This window comes from Cololabis saira, chromosome 18 (genome assembly GCF_033807715.1).
Source record: "Cololabis saira isolate AMF1-May2022 chromosome 18, fColSai1.1, whole genome shotgun sequence".
Classification (NCBI taxonomy): Eukaryota; Metazoa; Chordata; class Actinopteri; order Beloniformes; family Belonidae; genus Cololabis; species Cololabis saira.
In genome coordinates this window covers 29,551,296-29,564,296 of record NC_084604.1, presented here as the reverse complement: position 1 = coordinate 29,564,296, position 13,001 = coordinate 29,551,296, and positions in this window count along the sequence as shown.

Here is a 13,001-nt window from a genome sequence, read left to right as displayed (position 1 = left end):
ACGGTAACACTTTTGAAAGAGAAAAGTAATGCGTGTAGTCGCAGGATGGAGACGCACATTTTGATGTATAACACATCTGGGTTCACGATACGGTTCGGGCTGAATTAACTCTCGAAGGAATGGCATATATTGCTCCAAAATTACGCAATTAATTCAGAATGTTCAAAATGGCCGACTTCCTGTTCGGTTTCGGCCATGGCGCCAAGGAGACTTTTCTTTTAGTTGCGACATGATACAGGTGTGTACCGATTTTCGTTCATGTACGTCAAACCGTATTATGGGGCTTGAGGCACAAAGTTTTTTCTGTCGAACCAATCAGATGAAGGGTGGGCGCGCTTTTTGGCGTCTAGCGTCGCCACAGTAACGCTTTTGAAAGAGAAAAGTAATGCGTGTTGTCGCAGGATGGAGAGGCACATTTTGATGTATAACACACTTGGGGGCACGTTACGGTTCGGGCTGAATTAACTTTCGAAGGAATGGCATAAATTTCGCCAAAATGACACGACTAATTCAAAATGGCCGACATCCTGTTCGGTTTCGGGCATGACCCCAAGAGACTTTTGTTTAAGTTGTCCCATGATACAGGTGTGTACCGATTTTCGTGCATGTACGTCAAACCGTATCGTGGGGCTTGAGGCACAAAGTTTTCAAGGGGGCGCTGTTGAGCCATTTTGCCACGCCCATTAATGCAAACCTTTAAATATCAAATTTTTCGCCAGGCCTGACTAGGGTGCAAAATTTGGTGACTTTTTGGGCATGTTAAGGGGGGCAAAAAGGCCTTCACTTTGTCAGGAAAATAATAATAATAATTAAAGCTGCAAGCAGCGATGAACGGGCCCTCGCACTCACGGCCACCGCCCCCCATAAGCATATCAGAAATGACACCACCCACGACTCTCTATGTCAAACCATTCAAAAGTTATAGCAGAAAAAAGGAACAACCAATCAGAAGAAGGGGCGGGGCTAATTCAGGCCAATGAAGGTCAAGGACTCAATACCGAGTCCCATGACACCACCCACGACTCTTTATGTCAAACCATTCAAAAGTTATGGCAGAGAAAAGTATTCTAGGGGGCGCTGTTCAGCCGTTAGGCCACGCCCATTAATGCAAACCATGAAATATCAAATTTATCACCAGGCCTGGCTTGCATGCAAAATTTGGTGACTTTTGGAGAACTATCAAATATGGACCAATCAGATGAAGGGGACGAGCGCTTTTTCGCGTCTAGCGTCGCCACGGTAACACTTTTGAAAGAGAGAAGTAATGTGCGTCGTCACAGGACAGAGACGAACATTTTGATGTAAAAAAAACACAAAAATTGCTGACAAAGATTTCGGCATATTGCCAGGCTTGAACTCCCAACCTCTGGCACCAAAGACCAATATGCTCTGGCTGAGCTAAGTCTCAGCTATTCCTTTTAATTGACCTACTGGATTAGGACAGACCAACATAGCGATAAAATGTCTGGAACTTTTTTTTCCTAATTTTTTAAATATTTGTAAGTTATAAATATTAGTAAAACCCTACTATTTTAATTATTACTTTTTCTGTAACCATTCTGCCAAGGTTGTAACCGGGCTGAGCCGGGAATATTTCTGAGGTCACCACATTACAGGGAGCTGATTGGTCGGGGGGCGGGGCCGGCATCACCATACTCGCCACTGATTGGTCGGGGGGCGGGGCCGTCATCACCCTACTCACCACTGATTGGTCGGGGGGCGGGGCCGTCATCACCATACTCGCCACTGATTGGTCGGGGGGCGGGGCCGTCATCACCCTACTCGCCACTGATTGGTCGGGGGGCGGGGCCGTCATCACCATACTCGCCACTGATTGGTCGGGGGGCGGGGCCGTCATCACCCTACTCGCCACTGATTGGTCAGGGGGCGGGGCCGGCAGATGTTTGAATCAGGAAGCGGGAGTCAGCGCGAGAGCGACTGGCGGCTCGCAGCGATTTTATTATAAAAAAAGGACAACCAATCAGAAGAAGGGGCGGGGCTAATTCAGGCCAATGAAGGTCAAGGACTCCATAAAGAATCTGATGACACCACCCACGACTCTCTATGTCAAACCATTCAAAAGTTATAGCAGAAAATCGGGACAACCAATCAGAAGAAGGGGCGGGCTAATTAAGGCCAACGAAGCTTAAGGACTCATTACAGAGTCCCATGACACCACCCACGACTCTCTATGTGAAACCATTCAAAAGTTATGGCAGAGAAAAGTATTCTAGGGGGCGCTGTTGAGCCGTTAGGCCACGCCCATTAATGCAAACCATGAAATATCAAATTTATCGCCAAGTCTGGCTTGCATGCAAAATTTGGTGACTTTTGGAGAACTATCAAATATGGACCAATCACATGAAGGGGGGGCGCGCCTTTTGGCGTCTAGCGTCGCCACGGTAACACTTTTGAAAGAGAAAAGTAATGCGTGGTGTCGCAGGATGTAGACGCACATTTTGATGTATAACACACCTGGGTGCACGATACGGTTCGGGCTGAATTAACTCTCGAAGGAATGGCATAAATTTCGCCAAAATGACACAATTTATTCAAAATGGCCGACATCCTGTTCGGTTTTGGCCATGGCTCCAAGAGACTTTTCTTTAAGTTGTGCCATGATACAGGTGTGTAGCGATTTTCGTGCATGTACGTCAAACCGTATTGTGGGGCTTGAGGCACAAAGTTTTCCGGGGGGCGCTGTTGAGCCATTTTGCCACGCCCATTAATGCAAACCATGAAATATCAAATTTATCACCAGGCCTGGCTTGCATGCCAAATTTGGTGCCTTTTGGGGAACTATCAAATATGGACCAATCAGATGAAGGGGGGGTGCGCTTGTTGGCGTCTAGCGTCGCCACGGTAACACTTTCGAAAGAGAAAAGTAATGCGTGGTGTCGCAGGATGGAGACACACATTTTGATGTATAACACACCTGGGTGCACGTTACGGTTCGGGCTGAATTAACTGCCGAAAGAATGGCATAAATTTCGCCAAAATGACACAATTTATTCAAAATGGCCGACTTCCTGTTCAATTTCGGCCATGGCGCCAAGAGACTTTTCTTTAAGTTGCGACATGATACAGGTGTGTACCGATTTTCGTTCATGTACGTCAAACCGTATTATGGGGCTTGAGGCTCAAAGTTTTTTCCCTCTCAACCAATCAGATGAAGGGTGGGCGCACTTTTTGGTGTCTAGCGTTGCCGCGGTAACGCTTTTAAATGAGAAAAGTAATGTGCGTCGTTGCAGGACAGGGACGCACATATTGATGTAGAAAAAAAAAAATTGCTGACAAAAAAGTCTGTATACTGCAGGAATCGAACTCTGATCTCTGACTCCAAAGACGGGAAGGCTCTGGCTGAGCTAAGACTCAGCTACTCATTTCTATTTGACCTACTGACTTAGGAGAGACCAACATATCGATATTTAGTAATGTAAGTCTGGAGCTGTTTTTTTCTAATTTTTTTAAATATTTGTAAGTTATAAATATTAGTAAAACCCTACTATAATAATTATTACTTTTTCTGTAACCATTCTGCCAAGGTTGTAACCGGGCTGAGCTGGGAATATTTCTGACGTCACCACATTACAGGGAGCTGATTGGTCGGGGGGCGGGGCCGTCATCACCCTACTCGCCACTGATTGGTCGGGGGGCGGGGCCGTCATCACCCTACTCGCCACCGATTGGTCGGGGGGCGGGGCCGTCATCACCCTCCGCGCCACTGATTGGTCGGGAGGCGGGGCCGTCATCACCCTACTCGCCACCGATTGGTCGGGGGGCGGGGCCGGCAGACGTTTGAATCAGGAAGCGGGAGTCAGCGCGAGAGCGACTGGCGGCTCGTGGCGATTTTATTATAAAAAAGGGACAACCAATCAGAAGAAGGGGCGGGGCTAATTCAGGCCAAAGAAGCTCAAGGACTCATTGCAGAGTCCCTTGACACCACCTACGACTTCCTATGTCAAACCATTCAAAGTTTATAGCAGAAAAAAGGGACAACCAATCAGAAGAAAGGGCGGGGCTAATTCAGGCCAATGAAGGTCAAGGACTCCATACAGAATCTGATGACACCACCCACAACTTCCTATGTCAAACCATTCAAAAGTTATGGCAGGTAAAAGTATTCTAGGGGGCGCTGTTGAGCCGTTAGGCCACGCCCATTAATGCAAACCATGAAATATAAAATTTATCACCAGGCCTCGCTTGCATGCAAAATTTGGTGACTTTTGGAGAACTATCAAATATGGACCAATCACATGAAGGGGGGGCGCGCCTTTTGGCGTCTAGCGTCGCCACGGTAACACTTTTGAAAGAGAAAAGTAATGCGTGGTGTCGCAGGATGTAGACGCACATTTTGATGTATAACACACCTGGGTGCACGATACGGTTCGGGCTGAATTAACTCTCGAAGGAATGGCATAAATTTCGCCAAAATGACACAATTTATTCAAAATGGCCGACATCCTGTTCGGTTTTGGCCATGGCTCCAAGAGACTTTTCTTTAAGTTGTGCCATGATACAGGCGTGTAGCGATTTTCGTGCATGTACGTCAAACCGTATTGTGGGGCTTGAGGCACAAAGTTTTCCGGGGGGCGCTGTTGAGCCATTTTGCCACGCCCATTAATGCAAACCATGAAATATCAAATTTATCACCAGGCCTGGCTTGCATGCCAAATTTGGTGCCTTTTGGGGAACTATCAAATATGGACCAATCAGATGAAGGGGGGGTGCGCTTGTTGGCGTCTAGCGTCGCCACGGTAACACTTTCGAAAGAGAAAAGTAATGCGTGTAGTCGCAGGATGGAGACGCACATTTTGATGTATAACACATCTGGGTTCACGATACGGTTCGGGCTGAATTAACTCTCGAAGAATGGCATATATTGCTCCAAAATTACGCAATTAATTCAGAATGTTCAAAATGGCCGACTTCCTGTTCGGTTTCGGCCATGGCGCCAAGAGACTTTTCTTTTAGTTGCGACATGATACAGGAGTGTACCAATTTTCGTTCATGTACGTCAAACCGTATTATGGGGCTTGAGGCGCAAAGATTTTTCTGTCTGAACCAACGAGATGAAGGGTGGGCGCGCTTTTTGGCGTCTAGCGTCGCCACGGTAACGCTTTTGAAAGAGAAAAGTAATGCGTGTGGTCGCAGGAGGGAGACGCACATTTTGATGTATAATACACCTGGGTGCACGTTACGGTTCGGGCTGAATTAACTGCCAAAGGAATGGCATAAATTGCGCCAAAGTGACACGATTAATTCAAAATGGCCGACTTCCTGTTCGGTTTCGGGCATGACGGCAAGAGACTTTTCTTTAAGTTGTCCCATGATACAGGTGTGTACCGATTTTCGTGCATGTACGTCAAACCGTATCGTGGGGCTTGAGGCACAAAGTTTTCAAGGGGGCGCTGTTGAGCCATTTTGCCACGCCCATTAATGCAAACCATGAAATATCAAATTTTTCGCCAGGCCTGACTTGGGTGCAAAATTTGGTGACTTTTTGGGCATGTTAAGGGGGGCAAAAAGGCCATCACTTTGTCAGAAGAAAAATAATAATAATAATAATAAAAATTCCTGCAAATACAATAGGGCCTTCGCACTGAAGGTGCTCGGGCCCTAATAATAACGCGAAGAATTCCTACAGATACAATAGGGCCTTCGCACTGAAGGTGCTCGGGCCCTAATTAAAGCTGCAAGCAGCAATGAACGGGCCCTCGCACTCACGTCAACCGCCCCCCATAAGCATATCAGAAATGACACCACCCACGACTTCCTATGTCAAACCCTTCAAAAGTTATAGCAGAAAAAAGGGACGACCAGTCAGAAGAAGGGGCGGGGCTAATTCAGGGCAAAGAAGATCAAGGACTCATTACAGAGTCCCATGACACCACCCACGACTCTCTATGTCAAAACATTCAAAAGTTATAGCAGAAAATAGGGACAACCAATCAGAAAAAGGGACTGGGCTAATTGTCACCAATTATGGTCAAGGACTCAATGCCGAGTCCCATGACACCACCCACGACTCTCTATGTCAAACCTTTCAAAAGTTATGGCAGAAAAAAGTATTCTAGGGGGCGCTGTTGAGCCGTGAGGACACGCCCATTAATGCAAACCATGAAAAAAAAAATCAGATCACTCAAATGAACGACGATCATACAGTACAGCTGTATCTCATGGTCCAGAATGTATGATATTATATTAATCTATTATACCATATTATATTACATGTTGTTATTTCATATTAGCGTACCCAGTAATATAGCATATTGTATTATTGCATTGTATGTTGCTTCATTTCATATATTTTTGACTGTATTATATTGTAAAATTATATATCATAGCGATTGCATTATTATATAATTTCAATTTATAACACTAATATACAATTCCTCACACACACACTCCTTCCAAATGTTTCTTTTTTTTCTCCATTATGACAATTCTATGCTGTCATCCGTTATGTTTTTTGTTTTTAAGCTTGTTATGTCTGTTATTCAAATATATTAATACATTCATTAATATGCTATACTGTATTTTGTATTGTGTATATTGTGTGTGTGTGTGTGTGTGTGTGTGTGTGTGTGTGTGTGTGTGTGTGTGTGTGTGTGTGTGTGTGTGTGTGTGTGTGTATATATATATATATATATATATATATATATATGTGTGTGTGTGTGTATACCTGAAGTGTGACTACCTGCAGAACGTATTTTAGCATGAAAGCTTGCATATTTAACGTACATCAAGCATCCTGTATCATAGCTACATGTCTGCCGTTTGTAACAAAGCAAACCGCGTGAAAATCGGTTGAAAATCAAGTGAGTTATAGTTATTTTACTTATGCAGACACCTCCTTCCACAATAGAAGTGAACGCTCTAGAGTTAAAGCGATACCGATCCAAGATGGCGGCCACGCCCGACGTTCTCAGGCAGTCAATGCGGCGCCTCGACCAAGATGGCGGCCGCGCTGAACATCAGCCCCTCCCCCCGCGGGAGCTGCGCGCGCAAACTCCACTCAAATTCAAAAGTTATGGGAGAAAATCGGGACAACCAATCAGAAGAAGGGGAAAGAGAAAAGTAATGTGCGTCGTCACAGGACAGAGACGAACATTTTGATGTAAAAAAAACACAAAAATTGCTGACAAAAATTTTGGCATATCAAGCCCGGCTTGAACTCTCGACCTCTGGCAGCAAAGACCGCAATAATCTGGCTGAGCTAAGTCTCAGCTATTCCTCTTATTTGACCTACTGGCTTAGGACAGACCAACATAGCGATAAAATGTCTGGAACTTTTTTTTCCTAATTTTTTAAATATTTGTAAGTTATAAATATTAGTAAAACCCTACTATTTAAATTATTACTTTTTCTGTAACCATTCTGCCAAGGTTGTAACCGGGCTGAGCCGGGAATATTTCTGAAGTCACCACATTACAGGGAGCTGATTGGTCGGGGGGCGGGGCCGTCATCACCCTACTCGCCACTGATTGGTCGGGGGGCGGGGCCGTCATCACCCTACTCGCCACTGATTGGTCGGGGGGCGGGGCCGCCATCACCCTACTCGCCACTGATTGGTCAGGGGGCGGGGCCGGCAGACGTTTGAATCAGGAAGCGGGAGTCAGCGCGAGAGCGACTGGCGGCTCGCGGCAATTTTATTATAAAAAAAGGACAACCAATCAGAAGAAGGGGCGGGGCTAATTCAGGCCAATGAAGTTCAAGGACTCCATAAAGAATCTGATGACACCACCCACGACTCTCTATGTCAAACCATTCAAAAGTTATAGCAGAAAATCGGGACAACCAATCAGAAGAAGGGGCGGGGCTAATTAAGGCCAACGAAGCTTAAGGACTCATTACAGAGTCCCATGACACCACCCACGACTCTCTATGTGAAACCATTCAAAAGTTATGGCAGAGAAAAGTATTCTAGGGGGCGCTGTTGAGCCGTTAGGCCACGCCCATTAATGCAAACCATGAAATATCACATTTATCGCCAGGCCTGGCTTGCATGCAAATTTTGGTGACTTTTGGAGAACTATCAAATATGGACCAATCAGATGAAGGGTAGGTGCGCTTTTTCGCGTCTAGCGTCGCCACGGTAACACTTTTGAAAGAGAAAAGTAATGCGTGGTGTCGCACGATGGAGACGCACATTTTGGTGTATAACACACCTGGGTGCACGTTACGGTTCGGGCTGAATTAACTGCCGAAAGAATGGCATAAATTGTGCCAAAATTACACAATTAATTCAAAATGGCTGACTTCCTGTTCGGTTTCGGCCATGGCTCCAAGAGACTTTTCTTTAAGTTGCGACATGATACAGGTGTGTACCGATTTTCGTGCATGTACGTCAAACCGTATTGTGGGGCTTGAGGCACAAAGTTTTCCGGGGGGCGCTGTTGAGCCATTTTGCCACGCCCATTAATGCAAACCATGAAATATCAAATTTATCGCCAGGCCTGGCTTGCATGCCAAATTTGGTGCCTTTTGGGGAACTATCAAATATGGACCAATCAGATGAAGGGGGGGTGCGCTTGTTGGCGTCTAGCATCGCCACGGTAACACTTTCGAAAGAGAAAAGTAATGCGTGTAGTCGCAGGATGGAGACGCACATTTTGATGTATAACACATCTGGGTTCACGATACGGTTCGGGCTGAATTAACTCTCGAAGGAATGGCATATATTGCTCCAAAATTACGCAATTAATTCAGAATGTTCAAAATGGCCGACTTCCTGTTCGGTTTCGGCCATGGCGCCAAGAGACTTTTCTTTAAGTTGTGCCATGATACAGGTGTGTAGCGATTTTCGTGCATGTACGTCAAACCGTATTGTGGGGCTTGAGGCACAAAGTTTTCAAGGGGGCGCTGTTGAGCCATTTTTCCACGCCCATTAATGCAAACCATTAAATACCAAATTTTTCACCAGGCCTGGCTTGGGTGCAAAATTTGGTGCCTTTTGGGGAACTATCAAATATGGACCAATCAGATGAAGGGGGGGTGCGCTTGTTGGCGTCTAGCGTCGCCACGGTAACACTTTGGAAAGAGAAAAGTAATGCGTGTAGTCGCAGGATGGAGACGCACATTTTGATGTATAACACATCTGGGTTCACGATACGGTTCGAGCTGAATTAACTCTCGAAGGAATGGCATATATTGCTCCAAAATTACGCAATTAATTCAGAATGTTAATAATGGCCGACTTCCTGTTCGGTTTCGGCCATGGCGCCAAGAGACTTTTCTTTTAGTTGCGACATGATACAGGAGTGTGCCAACTTTCGTTCATGTACGTCAAACCGTATTATGGGGCTTGAGGCGCAAAGTTTTTTCTGTCTGAACCAACCAGATGAAGGGTGGGCGCGCTTTTTGGCGTCTAGCGTCGCCACGGTAACACTTTTGAAAGAGAAAAGTAATGCGTGTAGTCCCAGGATGGAGACGCACATTTTGATGTATAACACACCTGGGTGCACATTACGGTTCAGGCCGTATTAATTGCCGAAGGAATGGCATAAATTGCGCCAAAATTACACAATTAATTCAAAATGGCCGACTTCCTGTTCGGTTTCGGCCATGGCTCCAAGAGACTTTTCTTGAAGTTGTGCCATGATACAGGTGTGTAGCGATTTTCGTGCATGTACGTCAAACCGTATCGTGGGGCTTGAGGCACAAAGTTTTCCGGGGGGCGCTGTTGAGCCATTTTGCCACGCCCATTAATGTAAACCATAAAATATCAAATTTACCGCCAGGCCTGGCTTGCATGCCAAATTTGGTGCCTTTTGGGGAACTATCAAATATGGACCAATCAGATGAAGCGGGGGTGCGCTTGTGGGCGTCTAGCGTCGCCACGGTAACACTTTTGAAAGAGAAAAGTAATGCGTGTAGTCGCAGGATGGAGACGCACATTTTGATGTATAACACATCTGGGTGCACGATACGGTTCGGGCCGTATTAATTCTCGAAGGAATGGCATATATTGCTCCAAAATTACGCGATTAATTCAGAATGTTCAAAATGGCCGACTTCCTGTTCGGTTTCGGCCATGGCGCCAAGAGACTTTTCTTTAAGTTGCGACATGATACAGGTGTGTACCGATTTTCGTTCATGTACGTCAAAGCGTATTATGGGGCTTGAGGCGCAAAGTTTTTTCGGTCTGAACCAATCAGATGAAGGGTGGGCGCGCTTTTTGTCGTCTAGCGTCGCCACGGTAACGCTTTTGAAAGAGAAAAGTAATGCGTGGTGTCGGAGGATGGAGACGCACATTTTGATGTATAACACACTTGGGGGCATGTTACGGTTCGGGCCGTATTAACTGCCGAAGGAAGGGCATAAATTGCGCCAAAATTACACAATTAATTCAAAATGGCCGACTTCCTGTTCGGATTCGGGCATGGCTCCAAGAGACTTTTCTTTAAGTTGTGCCATGATACAGGTGTGTAGCGATTTTCGTGCATGTACGTCAAACCGTATCGTGGGGCTTGAGGCACAAAGTTTTCAAGGGGGCGCTGTTGAGCCATTTTGCCACGCCCATTAATGCAAACCATTAAATATCAAATTTTTCGCCAGGCCTGCCTTGCATGCAAAATTTGGTGACTTTTTGGGCACGTTTAGGGGGGCAAAAAGGCCCTCCTTTCGTCAGAAAAATAATAATAATAATAATTAAAGCTGCAAGCAGCGATGAACGGGCCCTCGCACTCACGGCCACCGCCCCCCATAAGCATATAAGAAATGACACCACCCACGACTTCCTAAGTCAAACCATTCAAAAGTTATAGCAGAAAAAAGGGACAACCAATCAGAAGAAGGGGCGGGGCTAATTCAGGCCAATGAAGGTCAAGGACTCCATACAGAATCTGATGACACCACCCACGACTCTCTATGTCAAACCATTCCAAAGTTATAGCAGAAAATCGGGACAACCAATCAGAAGAAGGGGCGGGGCTAATTCAGGCCAATGAAGGTCAAGGACTCATTACAGAGTCCCATGACACCACCCACAACTTCCTATGTCAAACCATTCAAAAGTTATGGCAGAGAAAAGTATTATAGGGGGCGCTGTTGAGCCGTTAGGCCACGCCCATTAATGCAAACCATGAAATATCCAATTTATCGCCAAGTCTGTCTTGCATGCAAAATTTGGTGACTTTTGGAGAACTATCAAATATGGACCAATCAGATTTCAAAATGGCCGACTTCCTGTTCGGTTTCGGCCATGGCTCCAAGAGACTTTTCTTTAAGTTGTGCCATGATACAGGTGTGTAGCGATTTTCGTGCATGTACGTCAAACCGTATTGTGGGGCTTGAGGCACAAAGTTTTCCGGGGGGCGCTGTTGAGCCATTTTGCCACGCCCATTAATACAAACCATGAAAGATCAAATTTATCGCCAGGCCTGGCTTGCGTGCCAAATTTGGTGCCTTTTGGGGAACTATCAAATATGGACCAATCAGATGAAGGGGGGGTGCGCTTGTTGGCGTCTAGCGTCGCCACGGTAACACTTTTGAAAGAGAAAAGTAATGCGCGTAGTCGCAGGATGGAGACGCACATTTTGATGTATAACACATCTGGGTTCACGATACGGTTCGGGCCGTATTAATTCTCGAAGGAATGGCATATATTGCTCCAAAATTACGCGATTAATTCAGAATGTTCAAAATGGCCGACTTCCTGTTCGGTTTCGGCCATGGCACCAAGAGACTTTTCTTTAAGTTGCGACATGATACAGGTGTGTACCGATTTTCGTTCATGTACATCAAACCGTATTGTGGGGCTTGAAGCGCAAAGTTTTTTCTGTCTGAACCAACCAGATGAAGGGTGGGCACGCTTTTTGGCATCTAGCGTCGCCACGGTAACGCTTTTGAAAGAGAAAAGTAATGCGCATAGTCGCAGGATGGAGACGCACATTTTGATGTATAACACACCTGGGTCCACGTTACGGTTCGGGCCGTATTAACTGCCGAAGGAAGGCATCAATTTCGCCAAAATGACGCGATTAATTCAAAATGGCCGACTTCCTGTTCGGTTTCTCGACATGACGCCCAGACACTTTTCTTTAAGTTGTGTACTGATACAGGTGTGTACCGATTTTCGTGCATGTACGACAAACCGCATTGTGGGGCTTGAGGCACAAAGTTTTCAAGGGGGCGCTGTTGAGCCATTTTGCCACGCCCATTAATGCAAACCATTAAATATCAAATTTTTCGCCAGACCTGGCTTGCGTGCAAAATTTGGTGACTTTTTGGGCACGTTTAGGGGGGCAAAAAGGCCTTCCTTTTGTCAGAACAATAAGAAGAAGAAGAAGAATAATTCCTGCAATTACAATAGGGCCTTCGCACTGCAAGTGCTCGGGCCCTAATAACGCGAAGAATTCCTACAGATACAATAGGGCCTTCGCACTGAAGGTGCTCGGGCCCTAATAATAAAAATTCCTGCAAATACAATAGGGCCTTCGCACTGCAAGTGCTCGGGCCCTAATAATAATAAAAATTCCTGCAAATACAATAGGGCCTTCGCACTGCAAGTGCTCGGGCCCTAATTAAAGCTGCAAGCAGCGATGAACGGGCCCTCGCACTCACGGCCACCGCCCCCCATAAGCATATCAGAAAAGACACCACCCACGACTTCCTATGTCAAACCATTCAAAAGTTATAGCAGAAAAAAGGGACAACCAATCAGAAGAAGGGGCGGGGCTAATTCAGGCCAATGAAGGTCAAGGACTCCATACATAATCTGATGACACCACCCACGACTCTCTATGTCAAACCATTCCAAAGTTATAGCAGAAAATCGGGACAACCAATCAGAAGAAGGGGCGGGGCTAATTAAGGCCAACGAAGCTTAAGGACTCATTACAGATTCCCATGACACCACCCACGACTTCCTATGTCAAACCATTCAAAAGTTATAGCAGAAAAAAGGGACAACCAATCAGAAGAAAGGGTGGGGCTAATTCAGGCCAATGAAGGTCAAGGACTCCATAAAGAATCTGATGACCCCACCCACGACTCCC